Here is an 18,818-nt window from a genome sequence, read left to right on the forward strand (position 1 = left end):
GATGGCTCATTCTGACTGGGTGTCTGTAGGCCAGCCTCTGAAGTCCTTACTCAAGGAGTCAGTGGGAGTTTTTTGGGATACCCCAACCGGTGGGTTTGGCCCTGTGAGTTTTATGCAGTTAGAAAGTACTAAATGTTTGCTTTGTAACTCTCAGTAGTAGCATGGATAGCATCTTCCCGATTGCCCTAAGACAGTGGTTTTCAACCTGTGGTCCGCTGGCCCCTGCGGATCCACAGACTATGTCTAAGATTTCCAGTGGCTTCTGCACCTCCATTTGAAATGTTTTAGGGGTTGGCAAATGAGAAAAGATTGAAAACCCCTGGGCTAGAAATCTGCTTACTAGAGACTATTTTTACTTTACTGTTTTCTTTCATCTCCACTCTCAACTTGTTTGGGTGCATTTAGTGTCAGCAAAAGGGTTCAGATTAACAGGCCCAGAGATGGAAGGACTGTTCTATCCATAGAACAGGTCCAGCATGCAAGGAGGTACCGTGCAAGCTTCCCCCATACACCACTCAGCCAACAGGGCACAGGCCTGTTCAATACAACACTTCTGTGTCAAGATAGAACTACTAGGAACTGGACTGAGAGCTTCCTTCCCTTCGTTTTACCATTGTAGGACTTTTCTCTGGGTCCATTTTCATAATAAATGAGGGGTATTTAAAGGTGCCCCTTCTCCATATTGCTATCTAGAAGCAGGGATGTTATGACACAGTACTATGAGTTAGCATTATATTTTTGAAAGCTCAGCCTCCCCTTTCTAGAGGCTCAAAATGGTGAGAGCAAATATTTGGAGATGGATGGCTCGCAAATCCTGTAGTTAGCTGTCCAGTGGCTAACTTCTGCAGGTGACAGTCACTAAACTGGGGGGGGGAAATTGGAGTATAATTTTGCAGATGCAAATTGCACCTCCAAATAGGGAGGCCAGGCTGCACTCCTGCTGTCAATGTGGGGCTTAATTTGGTATGGTTATGTGAAGAAGAGGTCTGGGTCTGGAACAGCTATCGTTGCTGGAATTGATAGTCATTGTACTGGAAGTCCAGATCTAGTGACTGTCACATGGCCCCAGCCTGAGGTGCTGCCTTCACCAGGAGCAAGGGCCTGAGAGGGAAAGGATACAAGACACGTTCTAATTACATTTCTTTCTGGAGGACGAGAGGGAAAGAGCTGTTGTGCACCTCATTTTTCAAAGTCACCACAAGGTGTGAAACACCAGAGGCCAAATTCATTGCCGCGTCACTGAACTGAAGTCAGTAGTTCAAGGACGAAATTATCCCCAGACCTGTAGCAATAACAGAAACCCCAGGTGACATAACAACACTGCCTGCCTCAGAGTGCAGGAACGGAGCTCCAGTTGTAGATTTGGGGCACTGGACACTGGAGGAGTGTAGGTGGTTGTAAGCGGGGAGGGTTGTCATTAAGAGTTGCCAGTACCTAGCTCTCAGCAGTTGCACACATATCAGCAATTTTTAAGGGGAACTGAACTCATGTGTCAACATTTCAGCTATTTCATTTCACACATAGAAAAAAACCCCAACCATACCTCAATGTTGATAACTTCAGTTCCTTCTCCGCAAACCGGCAATGACCTTCAGTTCCTGAAAAAAAGACCACACCGTATAAAAGTCAACCTTCAGTTCTTTAATTCATAAATAACCTTCCAACAGCTTCAGGTGGTCTATTTGCAGGCACCCAAATAGACAGTGTTTGTGTCTGCACATTCCCAGGCACAATCTTTACTAAAGTGGATTCAAGGGAAGGGGATAGAAGTCTGCCCTGAGGACAGGTTATCCCATCATTGCCCTGAACCATTTCTTGCCCCTGACTTTGCAGAAGCTGGTAGTGGTCAGGAGTGGAGACAGGATAACGTTAGAGCAGCCCTCACCTGCTCCCATCTAGCAATTCCTCTGTCCCTACACCACTACCCTTTGTAAACCCCCGCGCTGGGACCCACCCACAGCTCTGCTAAACTGCTCGGCACTCACAGAGCTGCTTTTCGTTTCCAAAGCACTTTCCAAACATTCAATAATGACTCTGCACAGCAGCCTGGCCAGACGCTTGGGTGACTTTGGGCTCAGCTGAGCCCAACCTGCAGCCCAGAGCATCGCACCGCGGTGCAACCAGCTCCCTTGCAGAGCTCGCTGCCTGCCCACGCGGCGGGTGGGACGCACCTCCCAGCCCGGCCAGGGGCTCGCTGGTAGAGCCGGGGGTTCGCGCACCGCAGCCGGGGCGCCCAGGCACGGTCTGCGCCCTCTCCGGGTCCCACCCACGGCAACTCCGGAGCGTGGTGCCCGGGCTCTGGGGCCGGCACGAATCCTGCAGAGACCCCGGCTCCAGCCCCCTGCTCCTTCCCCGGGGCCCCACCGAGCGCGGCTGGCCGCCCGTCGGGGCGGGCTCCCGGGCTCCCCTGCTCACCCCCTGCTGCAGCCCGGCGATCTCACCAGCAGCCGCGGGTCCGCCTGGGGATCAGCCCCCCGCCTGCTGCATGTCCCTCCGCGGAGCCCCAGGCGACGGGCTCCTTCGGGCTGGGAGCCCCCGCTGCTCCCCGGGTCCGGGTGTCAGGCTGCCGGCTCCCGCGCCTGCCCGGGGCCGCTCTGCCCTGAACCGGCTGCTAAGTGGCGAGCAAACCATGCCCCCGCCCTCAGGAGCCGATTCTGAGCGCCCCCCCATCACATGCCCCGCCCACACGACTGAGGCCCCGCCCACCACCGCCACATGCCCCGCCCACATACTTTTAACCCTGCCCACTATCCGTTTGGCATCTGCCGAGCCCTCCTACTCCGATTCCATTCCAGCCACCTTTGTCTGCCTCAGGGCCCCTGCTCCTACCGCCATCATCTCTTACCAGCAAAGATTATGTGTCTTCTCAGGTGGACTTTGGCCCCTTCCCCTCCGGGAGCTGGTTGTCACTAGCCCTCAAAGACACTGGGCCTGGCTCCCCGCTCCCTGATACTAGTTTATGCCAGTATAATGCCCCTGAAGTCAACAGAAGGACCTCGGTGTAGGACCAGTAACGGCTTCATGTCTAGGCTGAGCAGCTGCAGGAGAGCTTGCGCCATGCGGGGAGGAGAGCAGGGTGCACCGTAGGCTGGTGGGAAGAGGCAGAGGGCGCACTGTGAGACTCCACAGGCCTCTCGCGCTGTGACAATTTTGATGAGAGAAATTTCAAACAAAAAACTCCCAAGTGAGATTTAAGAAAATACGGCAGCACCCTAGCAATGACACCACCGGCTGTTCCGGCAAGACTTTGCCCTTCTCTGGCTTCCATCATCTCAGGACCTTGCTGTGCTCTACAAACCTCAATGAGTTCCATGCGAGGCTTTAAAAATTACCTTAAAAATGAACCCCAAGTGAATGACACTTGCCAGCTCCGTATGGCCTTCACTTTGGCTATTAACTCAACACACACACACACAAACCACTCCAAGAAGAAACCACCTCCAGGCCCACAGCCGGAGAGTTGGTTTGGAGCCAGAGCCTAGGCATCCTAATCACTCACAGAGTCAGAGAATAATAAATGCAGAACAAGAGACACTCCTTCCCATCTGTCCCTCTCTGATTTATTGGGGAACGTCATAACGTCCCACTCCCAATCAGAGCTCCCATCTCCCTAAAGGGAGCCAAGCCCTATGGTATGAATGGGACGTGGGAGCATGGAGTTAGCCAGGATCAGCGCATTGCAGAAGCTGTACCAGTAACCAATTCTTGAGAGAATGTATTTTCATATTTATGATGTAGTCACAATATAATTTGCATGTATATACTAGGAATTCTCATGGCCTTCCTTGGATTGTAACTACACAAAACAAACATAATGGAGAGAAATATCCCTGCTCACTCCTGCAGGGGTCTCCTCCCCGCTGCTCACCCTCCCTTTGTGAACTTAATGAAGCTGATTTGGCCCCTCTTCCCAAACCTGACTCTGATCAGAATGTTCACATGACTCTCACAGCCACATCCGATATAATCCCATGGTGAGCCCAAGCTCCTGGGCATCGCCATATCGACCCCCAAACTGTTGTGTCAGCCCACTAGCAGCCAGAGTCTTGGGCAAAGAGGTTAATTTTGTGCAAGACCATCATCCAGGGCTTGACTCTCCATTGCCTTTCTCCCTGTGTTGTCACCGAGATCTGTGAAAGTGGATTTAAAATGTTACCATTCTGCTCTGGCAATGGGGCATCAGACTCCCCAATACGTGCATTATCTGTGGAGTTACTTTGGATTTACACCCGTGCAACGGAGATCAGAATCTGACCTATAGTCCACTTTGATGAAAACCCCTTTTGCATCATCAGAAAATAACGTTATCTCTTGACATCAAAGGTCAGCAGCATTTCACTGGGGCAGTTTCTAGAGATTGAACAATGATGGCTGATAGATTGGTTCTTCCGAGCAAAATTAAGGAACTTGTTGTATGACAACACCTCAAGTTCCTTCTTAGTTATTGGAAGTGACCCAGAATGCAATGTTAATTGCAAGGAACAGGAACAGAAACAGTCCATTCTATGTCTCTGAGAACCCCAGCATCTCTCCCTAAGCATCTCGTTTGCTCTCTCCATTTCTGTCTCTCTAAATACAAGAGAGACAAGCTACATGAGGTAATGTCTTTTATTGGATTAACTTTTAGTGAAAGACACAAGAGTATAACAGCTCGCTCTCTCTTTGGGGTTCTTAGCAGCAGTGAATTGCACTGCCTATTATTAGGTTGCCTGACACTTCCCACTACAAAACCCTGTTTTCAGTTGCTTACAACTTTGCCAAACTTTAACTGCTCAGGCTGAAATTTTCCATTCTGAATGTCTGACTTTTTTTTATTTCTGCCAAAACAGTTTGGCCATTTCTGAGAACGAGGCTGGCTAAGGGGAAAATGCGTTAAAAAATTCTGGTGAGTTTTTCTTTGAACGGCCCTCGCACCGCCATGCATTGGAGCAGGGACTTGAAATTTGGCAGGGGTAGATTTTGTGTCAGGGATGTTCCTTTTACCATCCCCATGAAAATCTGCCCAGATTTGGCCAAGCTATAAGCCTTGGAAAAATTGCAGTTTGCACATGTTTGGTAGAACCTTCTTCAGTTTTAGCAACTAAAATCTTGGAAAAGTCCATCCTCACTGAGCACACTCCATCCTCTCACAGCTCCAGGGCTGACCAGACTTTGTATGCACCATCCCCACAGAACATGTTCTCTATAGCCCAGGGCTACAGGAGAGAAGCTGGTCTTTCCCTGTAATGGCTGCGCTCTCTCTCTATGCTGGGGTAGGGCTGGGCCCAAGAACTCAGAGCAGGGAACATGTCTTGTCTGTGCTCTCAGTAACCACATGGAGGGCCCTCAGGCAGAATAGAGGAAGAAACTGTCTGATTCGAATGCAGAGGGGACAAAAACCAGACTATAGGGGAGGGAAAGGAGTGGATTGGGATGTGGAGTCTGGGGAGACTGGGACTGGAAGGGGGAGAGAAATTGGGACTGGGACTAGGTGAGCAAGAAGGCCGGGAGGGTGGGGCTGGGAGCCAGGGATGGGTTGGAAGGCTCAGACTAGTTGGGTAAAGAGGCTGGGATGGGGACTCAGGTGGGGAAGGTGCAACTGATTGGGCCAGGAGAGTGGGGACTGGGAGCCAGTGAGGGAAAGGTGGGAATCTGGGATCCAGTTGGATGGGGGCGGGGATACACTGATCTTGGAGAAGGAGAAGGCACTGGACTGTGGGGGAAACTGTGACTGTCTGGACAAGAAGACTAGGGCCAGGAACTAATACAGGGGGAATGGGGCGGGCCGCAGGAGGCAGATCTGACAAGGAGTTGTGGGTCAGGGGAGAGAACTGGGACTGAGACTCAGACTAGGAGTCATGGAATGGGGAGACTGGAACAAAGAGCCAGGGAAGGAGGGTGGAGACTGAGATTGGGTGAGGAGTCTAGGGAGGGAGACTAGGACTGGGAGATAGGTTGGGGAGGGGAGAGATGGATTGAACAAGGAGCCAGGAGGGGTGAACTGGGTTGGGACTTGCTGGGCAAAGAGACCTAGATGAGAAGCCTGAGCCCAGGGCAAGAGACAGGATTGGGAGAGGAACATGTTGGAGGGATGAGGCAGAAGGGATCAAGCCTCAGCGAATGGACAGAAGCATCTGTGTGCACTAGAGCACAACCCGCTCCAGAACCTGGAACGGAGCCCGAGATTCCAGAATCCATTCCTTGGCTATCAGCAAATATCTGTGAAACCCTCTGGCAAAGTGTGTGGCTTATTCCCCTCTAGTGCTGGTCCACCTAGAGGATGCAGCCTACTACTGCTAACAGTTACTCCATTACGTCAAGGGGCAGAGGTCTGAGTGGCTGGATCCAGAGGTTCCAACCCTCCCGATGAACCATGCTGGTGTCAAGTATCAGAGGGGTAGCCGTGTTAGTCTGAATCTGTAAAAAGCAACAAAGGGTCCTGTGGCACCTTTGAGACTAACAGAAGTATTGGGAGCATAAGCTTTCGTGGGTAAGAACAATGCTGGTGTCATTATGATGCTACATGATGGAATTTCTGAAGTGGGGTTGTTTTTTGTTTTGTTTTTTTGATTTGCTGTTAGAAATCTAGGAAATTAGTCCTGGTAACTATGTTAAAAGAACAGTATTAAGGTGCCAAAGTCAAGCACTCAAAAGTAAGGAAATGCTGGAATTCAGGTTGCCGTTGCAACCTTACTTCAGCCCCCTTTTGTGTATCTGCATGATGATACAGTCTTCAATTACATGATCACCTACTATTTTTTGACAGAACCACTGTCTCGTTTGGTGCACAACATGAACTGGCTTTAGCGTTTAGTCAGGGCGGTGTAGTGAATGAGGTGTGGGTTTGAAGGAAGGGAAAGGATGGTCTCATGGCTAAGGCAGATGAATACTGCCGTGGAGAACTGGATTTTATCCCTGACTCTGCCCCAGAGTTCCTATGTGATGCTGGGTGACAGACAGAACAATTTCCAGCAGTATCTTTGGGGTCCATTGTTTTAAACAAATGGATGATGTCCGATTGTGTTCTTCTCCAAGGGGACGGGCTGCTACAGCTCCTCAAGAACTAAGCACTATGGGTAGTGACTAAGGCAAATCAACCAGGTGGTAACCCCCCTGCCCACACAACAGGTACCGCCTCTTGGGGACGCTTGCCTATACTCGTTCAAACTGGATTCTCCAGACACCAATAGACAAAGAAATGACTTCTGGATAAATAGCCTGAGTATAAACTGGCTCCTGGCCTGCTTTCTGATCCAGCAAATGGACAGGACCTTCTGTCCAAGGGGAGTCCCAATCCTGGGGGAAGGGTTGGAAGGATTTTACCTACTAGTGCTCCATAAGACTGATGGGTGACAGCTGGTAAGATTTTTAGCATGCATGTAGATTCTTTTATTGTTTTAATATGTTTTCTCTGTAACACTTTTATCTTAAGAATAATTGTGCTTGCCTAGAAGGAGCTGTGTGGTGACATAACTGCAGGTAGTTCACTGGGGCACTTGAATTTAATATATAAATCTATTATAATGTTATTCATATTACAGTGCACTGGCTAGTGTATGTGTGTGCCACTTGCCTCTTCTGGAGAGCATCACAACTGCTCAGCTGCATGTCATATCACCTATAGTGCTAATGGAGAGTCTTCTGTGGCTAAGGGAGCAGGAATCTGTGATGTTGGAGCAGAAGCAGCTGAGTTTTCTCCCCATCCTTGCGGTAAAGCTTTAAATGGTTGAGGTATGCAGTACAGTGACAGCTCTGACTTCACTCATAGCCCTCAGAGAGAAAGCAAAGCACAGACACTGACCTGTTTGGGCAGCCTGGCTTGCTGGGCATAGCACACTGAAGGCAGGGAGCTGTGCAGCCTTCAAATCTTCAGCCAGAAAGGAGATCGAGAAGTGATGGATGGGAAACAGAAACCTTTAAATGGATGCCCTCAAGGGATTGCAGAAGGGGAATGGAGTTACACTGAAACTGTGATGCTTACTTAAGCCAAGCATTGCCCAGGAGGTCCCTAATTGTGTGCACCTCATTTTCTGAGTGCACCACCTGAGACCCTGGCGTCTGGTTGGCAGCAGTGCTGAGCACTCCCAGCTGCGCTGAAATCAATGGGCGCTGGGCTTTGAACACATACAGTGCTACGCAATGCTAAATAGGCTGCAAAATCAGATCCGAGGCCTCTGAATTTGGGCACCCAAAATTAGTGGAAACTTTTCACAATCTCTTCTGTTCTCCATCTGGAAAATGGGGGCGGGAGTCACACCACCCCTTCATCTCATGCGATAATAAATGAATTAGTATTTGTGAAGCACTCACACAGTATAGTGATGAGCACCATAGACAAGGTCTATGAGGTAATTAATAATTCCATCTTCAGAGCGGTGTTTGAATAGGGTGTGGTAGATAAGGGCTGGGGCACACACTGAACAATGAAGATAAAATAAAACGTTGAACTGTTGCTCATTAACTGGCCTGGGCACTGAGTGAGGCAGAGGGCCTGTGGAAAAAAATAGCATGTCATCACATAATTAAAGGCTGTATTGTATTGTATATGCACAAGGGGGGGTGAATTAAGGTTGCACTGGCATCCTTAATTCTGGCATTTCCTAAATTTTGAGTGCTTGACTTTGCAACCTTAATTTGTGTGTGTGTGTGTGTGTGTGTGTGTGTGTGTGTGAGAGAGAGAGAGAGAGAGAGAGATTTAATGTAGACATTGGAGTTGTGGCATTCCAGCATTCTGAGCCTTTGAAGACCATCACACACTCCCCCTTTTATGATCAGGGTCTATATAAATCACATGCAGTTCTGGGCTTCGTTATACAAACATGTGTAGCTGATGTCCCATTGCCATTTCCAGACTACTCCATGTATTTCTAGCAGGTAATTAGCCACACAAATGGGGGTCGGGTATTTATGACACATTAGACATGTTGCAGTGTGCTGCTTTGGATCCCGAAGTGTGTAAATCCCCAGCCTCACCTCCCTCCTCCCAGCGGGTCCGGGAGAGAAACCTTGTTCATGAGAGGATGGGGGTGCATTATGAATGGGCAGAGGTAATAGGAAGAGATGGTGAGGAATAAAATCCCCAAAGGGAGAATGACACCAGATGGTAAGTGCAATGACCGATTTCTCTCCATCCCAGAAGCTGGGTCCAGGCCCTCCTACTAACTCCTTTATCTCACTGTACATTGTATCCCTGCTGTAGCCAGCTAGGACTTCACAACTGTCACTGTACTACACACCTCAACCCTTTGGAGCATCACAGCAATGATATGGAAATAACTCAGTTGCTTCTCCTCCAGTATCACAGAGCCCTGCTTCCTTAGCCACAGAAGACTCTCCATTAGCACTATAGGTGATATGACACACAGCTGAACATTTGTAATTCTCTCCAGAAGAGGCAAATGGCACACATATACACTAGCAAGTGCACTGCAATATGAATAACGTGATAGTAGATTTACGTATTAAATGGCAGTAAACTTTGTCTAAAGAATCCCGGTTTTATGAAAGGACCTCAAATCAGATCAAGTTTTATAAGCCAGTCTGGGCTTGTCCTCAAATCAAGGGCAGCATGAATTTAATATCCTGAGAGTCTTCTAACAGGGGGGGCTGCATCCTGCATGGGTAGGTGGATGAATTCCCTGACCTGTCTTTGCCAGCTCCAGTGTCTATGCCCTGCTGGGTCTGGGAACAGGGCACTGGCCTCTGTTCTGTTAGTGACTCTCTGTGGAGCCTCAGCCCCGTCGTTTCACCCCTATACCTTGGCTTCAGTAAGATGGGGATAATGACATTACTCACCTTAGAAAGTGCTCTGAGATCCTCTGATGGCAGGTGCTAAGTATTATTAGTACGATCCAGTGTTTTGTGGTCAAGCTCCCTCCAGAGGTTAGATGAAGCTGCTAGGCCATGTTCTGGGATTTTAGCAGACTCCTAGCGGGCTGACGAGGTCAGGACACAATATTCACATAGGACATAAAAATATTTCTTTCCATCCGTTAATTTGTGCCCCCGTAGCTCCCCATGCCCCAGCGAGGCAGAGCACGGAGAGTCTGGGTGAATGAAACAGAAGAGCAACAAGAGACGCACACAGCCCTGCAGAAGTGCCACCGGAACTGCTCAGAGACTGTTTTTTCTTGCTTAGCTGCACTGGAATGCCCAGCTGGCCCCCTTCCCATCACTGGGGCAGTCACAGGGGTGGAAGAGGAGGGGACAAGGGGAGGTCACTCGTCTGAAGCACAAACTAGCTCACAGTCTCTGGGGAAGAGAAAAGAGGAAATACCTCTGAACTTCCCCTCCCTGCTCTCCAAGCCATGACGCCGGCATTAGGCCATACAGCCCAGATGTTGCTCAGGGGCTTGGGGGTGGAGGGTTTTGTCTGTTTTTCTTCTCTGTCTGATATTTACCTGGCAAACAGTGGTTGGAGCCTTCCTTCACCCGTATCCACAGGGACCAGTTCCACAGTTACCCTGGTTAAAGGTGAGGTGAGTAGAGATGCTCAGACTTGGAGCTGCCATACCAGCACAGGGGTGAAGTGATGGGCCTGGGAACAGTGGTCCATATCAGCATTTGTCAGTTCTTATAACATCCAGCCAGTTGGCAGGAGAAAGTTCAGAAGTTCTGATGGTGTCCCTGCCATGAGGCGCTGTCTCCTGAAATGGCTTCCCATCCTAGTGTGTGCCTCCTTAGAATCTGTTCCCTGCTTGGAAATGGCTAAGGAGCATTTCCCTTAGCAGTATTGGAGCCAGACTGGATCAAGCCCTTAATGAACTCTCAGCACCTCCTTCCTCCTCCTGGTTAGCAGTGGCAGTTCTGGGATGTGTTTGCCCATTTCCAGCATTCTCCATCCCTGTTCCCTTCCCTGGAACAACAGGCAGCAAATTCTGACTGGCCACCTCTCCCATTTGAATGCCTCACTCCTCCTTTCAGACTGCTGAGTATCAACCTGCTCGTGTCTGCAGGGAATGGGCCAGGTCAGGGTCCTGCTGGCGGGAAGACCCCTCTCAGAAGATGTAGGCGATTGCTCCCAGTGACCTTGCGGGTGTGGTTTTCCACCAGGAAGTGTAATTTAATGGCCAAAGGACCTTCATTCTGAGCTACCTTGAGTAAAACCTGAAGGGGCAGCATTTCAGAGCAGGTGGCTAGCTCAGTGCCGGGGGAGGCAGCAGCCTAGGAAGAAGTGGTAGGAGGGGCAGCAGCTGGAGGAGGGTATCTGAGTTCAGCAGAGCAGGAAACTGCAAGTCAGAAAGGGTCATTCCCCTCTCCCTATTGTAGGGCCAGTGGGCCTCTCTCCTAGGGTGACCAGACAGCAAGTGTGAAAAATCGGGACTGGGGTGGGGGGTAATAGGAGCCTATATAAGAAAAAGACCCAAAAATCGGGGCTGTCCCTATAAAATTGGGACATCTGGTCACCCTAGCCTCTCCTGATTTCAGTTTTCTTTGGCACTGGCAGGCAGGATGGTCCCCCCAGTCAAATGACCAAGCCTCTCACTCCACTCCCATCTCGTGACTTCTTGCACTGAAGGCAATTTTCATGTCTAGGCTTTAGAAAGCTAGAACCATGCCAGGCTTGGTGCTCAACCAATTAGAACCAGAAGCAGTTGTTCTGCAGCCTGAGCTGCTGACAGGCGATGGGTGTTCCCTTCTGCAGCACTGGCTGAGGTGTCATGCAGAGGGAAGATGGTATTTTAGCAGTAAAACCAGAATCAGAAACCTCTGACCAGGGAGGCAGCATGGCCTAGAACAGCAATACTCAGACTGAGGCTTGCAATCCACAAGTGGCTCTTGAATGTGTCTGCTGCAGATCTTTGCAGCACATGATCTCAAAGCAGTGTCTGATTGAATTATTAACCAGTCTAAGTTAGTAACCAATCGGGGTGCTTTTATTATGTTATTAATCAATTGTAGTTGGTAAAATAGTACTGGGTCAGTCATTTTGCTGTGAGAATATAGAGAGAGAGTAACTGGAACAATGAATTCACACTCCTGCGGCTCTTTCGGATACAGTTGATCACTAATTTGGCTCCTGAGCCCTTGAGGTCTGAGTATCACTGGTCTAGTGAGTGGGACACTGGCCGGGGGTGTGGAGCCGCTCTAGTGGAATACAATTTGCAGACTCCAGAAGTGAGAGCACAACCCCCAGGACAGACAAGCAGGGAGGGACACACACTTATCTCAGACGGGGGCTTGCTCAAAGTCCTGACACAGTCTAGGGGGCCTTACTGGAAGCTTCCTAGGAGTCCTGAGAATGACACCTAATTTGTATATACATTTGCATATTTCTTTTTTGTTTTCAATAAATAACTAGATGCCAGCAGGCGTTTCCTGGTATGTTCCTGTGCCTTGCTGGTGACACAAGTCGCTGACTGTTAGCACTGAACAGGAGCACAAAGCCGCAGGCTCATCCAGCGGTCCTCAGGGAAAGTGTAGCTAGGAGGCGGGGCCGCCTTTCAGAGCTCTGGTGTCCACATTTGCCCAGGGCAGACACGCTGGGCACATCTTTCCTAGATGCACGATTGTTTGGACCAAGTATCAGGGGGTAGACGTGTTCATCTGTGTCCACAAAAACAACGAGGAGTCCGGTGGCACCTTAAAGACTAACCGATTTATTTGGGCATAAACTTTCGTGGGTAAAAAATCCACTTCTTCGGATGCAAAAAAACCCCACTTCTTCGGATTATTTGGACGGTTGTGCTTGTGTCACCGATCTGACCCACTGACAGCTAATATGATGCTGTTCAGGGAATGGGTGACCCTCGTGGGGTCAGCAACCTTCTTGGGTGCTTTTTAAGGTTCCTGTGTATTTACAAATCCTTTCTTCACCTTGTAATTTAAACCCAGGTGTTTTTATGTTCCCAACCATGATTTCAATAAAAACAACCCGATCTCCTAGCTGCTAGACAGCCCGACCTCTGTCTGAGGGAGAGAGAAGCCCCTCTAATCTAGACTGCTTCACAGGGTTCCTGGCGTAGGGTCTGGGAGCTGGCTTTAGCTTTCATTAGGATTTCTCTCTCTCCCCCCACTCCACCTTGTCGCTAAACTCTCTCCTGTGTGGGGCATGAACCCAAGAGCAGCCACGCTCAAGTCACGTTTTCAGCTTACAGGGTTTGAGTGAGTTGGAAATTAGGCCAGTTAACTGCAGCCCTGGGAGTTCTCCGACTAGCCCAGCCATCTCTTCCTGCCCTGGATGTCAGTAACAGAACTGGTCTCCAGCGAAGAAGCAGGGGCAAGCCAGCTGGCAAAGACGGGACCAAGGACTTCCCTTCTGCTGTGCTGAGCTCTGGGCTGTGGGTGCTGGCACTGCTAGGGAGACATTTTCCTGTTATTCTCACACATGGTCTTTGTAAATGCACCAAGATTAGAAAAGGGAACTGGCAGAGCCATGCTCCATGTTAACCCCTTGGGCTGCTGGAGGAAATGGTGCAAACAAGAGAGCTGAAACATGGATGGCCCTCCCGAGATCACCTGGCGAGGGGAACCCCACGCTCTGGGGTGGGCTTTGTGCTCTGCCAGGCAGGACTGTAAGAACTAAAGCAGCTAAAGGCACAAAGGGACAGAGACGCAGATTGGAAGCTCCTTGCAGCAAGGCCCACATTTTTGTTACGTGTGTGTGCAGCACCTGGCCCAGTGGGGCCGCGATCCCTGACGGGGGCCTCAAGGTGCTCCAGCAAGACGCACAGTCAATAACACCAAACAGACCATATCCTGGTCAGCTGTGCACAAGTGAACGTTGCACTTGCAGACTGGAGCGTAACTTGGGGGACGCAGCTGTGATGTGCTGCCTCTGTTGTGGGGGGAGGGGGCAGGGCTGGCTCCAGGCACCAGCCCACCAAGCTTGTGCTTGGGGCAGCACCTGGAGGAGGGCAGCGCGGTGCGGTGCTCCGGCTCCGGCCGCCCGGGAGAGCGGAGCCGCAGTGGGCTCGCCGCCCTCCCCCTGGCACTCTGGCCGCCGGGGAGAGCAGGGCCGTGACTGGGCTCGCCGCCCTCCCTGCGGTGCTCCGGCTGCCAGGGAGAACGGAGCCGCGGTGGGCTCGCCGCCCTCCCCCGGTGCTCTGGCCGCCAGGGAGAGCGGAGCCCCGGCCGGGCTCTCCGCCCTCCTCCCAGCGCTCTGGCCGCCGGGGAGAGCGGGGCCGTGACTGGGCTCGCCGCCCTCCCCCAGCGCTTTGGCCGCCAGGGAGAGCGGAGCCCCAACTGGGCTCTCTGCCCTCCTCCCGGCGCTCTGGCCGCCGGGGAGAGCGGAGCCGCGGTGGGCTCTCTGCCCTCCTCCCGGGGCTCCGGCCGGTTGGTGAGAGCAGCCCGCGGCCAGGCTCGGCGCCCTTCCCTGCCATGCTGCGCGGGGGCGTGGGGGCGGCGGGAGCCTTTTTGCCTGGGGCGGCAAAAAAGCCAAAGCCGGCCCTGGGGTGGGGGGAGAAAGGGGAAGCAGAAAGGCCAATTTCTGATTGCCGTTGCCCTGTTTTCCCTCTGCTCACGCGTGGAAGCAGGGCGCGAGAGCTACCAGGAGGCTGGTCTGGGGGGTGCGAGAGCCAGGGATTACCAGCAGCCCCACTCTGCACCAAAGCGCAGGAGAACTTTAGGGTCACGCCAGGGATGCATGGAGCTTGGGCTGAAAGTTTCCCAGCAGGGCACTAGTGCCCGGGCAGCCCCAACAGTGGGAGCGTGAGCATATAGGCTCCAGGCGTTTTAGCCATGGCGTGGTCTATCCCCAGGCGGAGCCCACGTTGTGCTGGAAATGCTGACAGCTGCTTGGGCCCAACCTCCCAGGTCCAACCACTGGACCACGCTGCCTCACACAGATTCATTGGCCAAGAGTGAGTGAGCTCTGCTGATGAAGTGCCCAAACCTGTTCCCACAGGAGCTTTTGCCACTGAATTCAGTGGGAGCAGGCGCAGGCCCATAGGGCATGGGGTGAGAAACCCTCTGCAAATGGGGGACGGCTCTGGCTCTTTGCTGAGCAGGAAGTTGATTTGCAGGGTGGGAACTTCCTTTTGTGAAATGCAAATTACTCCACATCTGTGGCTCTGATGTAATGATCTCTTTGCTTATCAGCCACCATGAGAGACCTCAGCCGGTGGAGAGGAGATGGCCAGCTGCTTACCCACCCTGACTTGTTATCTTGAGTGGGAGGGGCCCTCTGGCACAGCAATAACTCATTTCAGATCAGAAGAGTCCCTGATTCCCACCAGGCCCAGAGCAGCAGAAAGCACTATCCCTGCCAACCTGAGAGCTTTCTTTGACAGGGTAACAAGCCTTGTGGATAGGGGGGAAGTGGTAGATGTGGTATATCTTGACTTCAGTATAGCTTCTGATACTGTCTCGCATGACCGTCTCATAAACAAAGTAGGGAAATGCAACCTAGATGGAGCTACTATAAGGTGGGTGCAGAACTGATTGGAAAACCGTTCCCAGAGAGTAGTAATCAGTGGTTCACAGTCATGCTAGAAAGGCATAACAAGTGGGGTCCCACAGGGATCAGTTCTAGGTCCAGTTCTGTTCAATATCTTCATCAATAATTTAGCTAATGGCATAGAGTATATACTTATAAAGTTTGTGGACGATACCAAGCTGGGAGGGATTGCAAGTGCTTTGGAGGATAGGATTAAACTTCAAAAAGATCTGGACAAACTGGAGAAATGGTCTGAAGTCAATAGGATGAAATTCAATAAGGACAAATGCAAAGTACTTCACTTAGGAAGGAACAATCAGTTGCACACATACAAAATGGGAAATGACTGCCTAGGAAGGAATACTGCGGAAAAGGATCTGGGGGTTATAGTGGACCACAAGCTAAATACGAGTCAGCAGTGTAATGCTGTTGCAAAAGAAGCAAACATCATTCTGTGATGTATTAGCAGGAGTGTTGTAAGCAAGACATGAGACGCAATTCTTCCGCTCTACTTCGTGCTGATTAGGCCTCAACTGAAGTATGGTGTCCAGTTCTGGGCGCTACATTTCAGGAAAGTTGTGGACAAATTGGAGACAGTCCAGAGGAGAGCAACCAAAATGATTCAAGGTCTAGAAAATGACCTATGAAGGAAGATTGAAAAAATTGGGTTTGTTTGGTCTGGAAAAGAAAAGACTGAGGGGGGGACATGATAACAGTTTTCAAATACATAAAAGGTTGTTACAAGGAGGAGGGAGAAAAATTGTTCTTCTTAACCTCTGAGGATAGGCCAAGAAGCAAAGGGCTTAAATTGCAGCAAGGGAGGTTTAGGTTGGACATTAGGAAAAACTTCTTAACTGTCAGGGTGGTTAAGCACTGGAATAAATTGCCTAGGGAGGTTGTGGAATCTCCATCATTGGGGATGTTTAAGAGCAGGTTGGACAAACACCTGTCAGGGATGGTCTAGATAATACTTAGTCCGGCCGTGAGTGCAGGGGACTGGACTAGATGACCTCTCGAGGTCCATTCCTGTTCTATGATTCTATCCCTGCCACCCGCCATGCGCTTTGGGGTGAAATGGGAAACAGGATGTCTTCGCCGCTCACTGACCATGAGTAACGAGAACTGTTACTGCAGTGTTGCCTCCAGCACTGAAAAGTGACTCACTCACATGGGAGAATCCCCTTCACTTCCCCCACCACCGCCTCCAAGGCCCCACATTACAGAGACCCGCCCTTTGGCTGAGGTTCCCTCCAGAACTCACCCACATTGCACTGGGCGCTGGCCAGCTAGGATCGCTCTGAGTGACGCCGGGTGCTCAGAGCATGTGGTCTCAAGGCCGGCTATCCGGATCTTCCCCATGGCTGCTCTGCATGCAGCCCTCGAGCGGCCCGGCCAGCCCACAAAGGGACACTTGCCAATACAAGAACAGGGTGTGTGGGAGGGTGGCTGGCTGAGAACTTGTCTCCATGATAGTTGCGGGGTAGAACTAGGTGTTAATTTCAATCAATGGAGTTAAACCAACACCAAAGGCCCCAGGGACACGCCTATGAGTGGCTTATTGTGGTTTAAGTTTAGCCTGCTTGTAAGAGATGGAGCTATGATAAATTACCCCACTTCCACACCACAATACAAGCAGCCTTTTACACTGCTGTCACTGTTCCTTTAGAGCCCCATTCAGGTTATGCCCGCGCAATGTTCTCATGCAGACACGCCAAGAGAGGGAGCAGTGCCCTCAAGCGGCTTTCTGAAGCATTAACAATACAAACCAGAGCAGCTTATTGGAATAGCCACATTTCTCTCTTGAATGACTCCGTTTCCAAGGCGGCTCCTGGATTCAGACGCCCAGGAGTCACGCTGCTGAGCCGCACAACCTCCTTTGCTTCTCCTCCTACCTAGGCAGTAAGAGTTCAGGTCGGCAGATTAAGCCCTGCACTGGCAGAGCGAGTGAGCAGATGCTGTGGGACCAGAACCAGGCTCCAAACACCCTCAGAGCTCGGGAAGGGGAGGGACTGTTCAAAAACTGGCTCTGGGCTTTGTTACTTGAGCCCATCTTTGCATTTCCCCCCACTCCATCCACGTGCTCCCTCATTCTGCTGGGTTCCTTGGAAAGGGAGCGTGTTCAGCACACAGCGAACTGCCCACACAGCAAGGGGCTGCGCAGCACCAGGTCGATGGGCTCCCTGCAAACAGTCCTCTGGCTCGTCTCCAGGAGGCCAGCAGGCGGCAAGTGTGCACTATTTCAACCTCCGGCTCGAGTCTGGTACAGCAGGGCCTCGATCCGTGGCAGATTCTCTCTCAAGGGACAAACCAATTCCTCTCACATGGCGGAGAAGAGAAGCCCCAGTGTTGGGGCTTCCACCCCCTAGTGCAGACCATGCCCATCTCCCCAGGTGGCCTGGGACAGGAATATTTGTTTGGACGCCATTTACTGCTGTGGCTTTGGGCTGCTGGCCCTGTGCAGGCAGGGCCATGTGCCTGGGCTCCGTCCCACCAGCCGAGGGCTTGTTAACCTGGAAGCCTTCAGTGCAGCGACTACTGAAAGGAAGAACCCCGCCGGTGCCTGAGCAGCAAGCCCCCCTTCCACCAGCCCCTCCTGCCACTGAGCCGACACCATGAGACAAGGGACCAGGCCCTGCCCCAGAGTGCAAAGCAGTGCGAGGGAATGGCCATGGTCCGTGCCAGGATACGCTGCTCTCCCATCTCCTGTCCCGCTTGTGGCTTACCCGCAGCCTCTCACACTGACCGCCCTGCAAAAACTGCTCCTCATGGAGCAAATGCTCTGCTCTCCCGCCCCCTCGGGGCCGGGGCTGGCTCTCAGCGGGTTTCATTCTGTCGGGTCAGGCTGTGCAGATCACAGCAGAGCAGTGGGGGGGGGGGGGAGGAGTCCCCAGGCCCCCATGACAGAGCCACTCTTTATTCCTTGACACTCCCCCACCCCCTCCTTGGCCAGCAGTGGAGCATTCCCATCAGGTGGCTGCTGTCTGAGATGAGAAGCACAAATCCCAGCTGTCCTCAGCACCCAGAGCTGGGTTCCACGTGGGCCGCCCCGGGCGCTCGGTAACTGGTCAATCACCTTTCTAAGGTTCTCCTTTAACCCCCTCCCTCCTCTACAGACACCTCTGTGGGGCAGCCCTGACCCACGGCCCTGAGCAGGGCTGGAGCTCAGTCCTTCGAGATTCCAGGGACCAGCACAGCCCGAGTGTAACTGGGAGCAACCCCGATCTCAGGAGTGTCTCATCCCCTTACACCAGGGGCTGAACTGGAGCAGGTGAATTACAACCCGCCGTGGGTTGGCTTTGGCCTGTCACATCCGTGCTCTGCACAGCGCTCAGCCCCTGGGGAAACCGGAGCCCTCCCCTCCCCCCGGCTCTCTACCTCAGCCATTCCCTTCCCAGGCTTGGGCCCAGTGGAGTCCCCTGATGGCCTAGCGTGACCGGCGCCTTGTGCAATAACACACAACAAG

The 18,818-nt window shown here is 51.7% G+C and overlaps 1 protein-coding gene across 3 annotated transcripts in view; it reads right to left on the reverse strand.

Moving 5' to 3' along the window:
• The window catches only part of HCK (HCK proto-oncogene, Src family tyrosine kinase), a 31,288-nt gene extending 21,214 nt beyond the window's left edge, over window positions 1-10,074 (reverse strand). Inside the window, exons 1-2 of one of the 3 annotated variants that reach the window (XM_054046388.1) lie at window positions 9,775-10,074; window positions 1,544-1,598 (exon numbers count right to left, since the gene is read on the reverse strand). The gene's annotated coding sequence lies outside the window, so the exon portion shown is untranslated. Of the gene's footprint in view, window positions 1-1,543; window positions 1,599-2,415; window positions 2,585-9,774 lie in introns of those variants that run through there. The other 2 variants (XM_054046387.1, XM_054046386.1) reach the window with 2 other exon arrangements.
• Window positions 10,075-18,818: the final 8,744 nt, after the last annotated feature.

The sequence above is a fragment of the Malaclemys terrapin genome, chromosome 12, assembly GCF_027887155.1.
Source record: "Malaclemys terrapin pileata isolate rMalTer1 chromosome 12, rMalTer1.hap1, whole genome shotgun sequence".
Lineage (NCBI taxonomy): Eukaryota > Metazoa > Chordata > Testudines > Emydidae > Malaclemys > Malaclemys terrapin.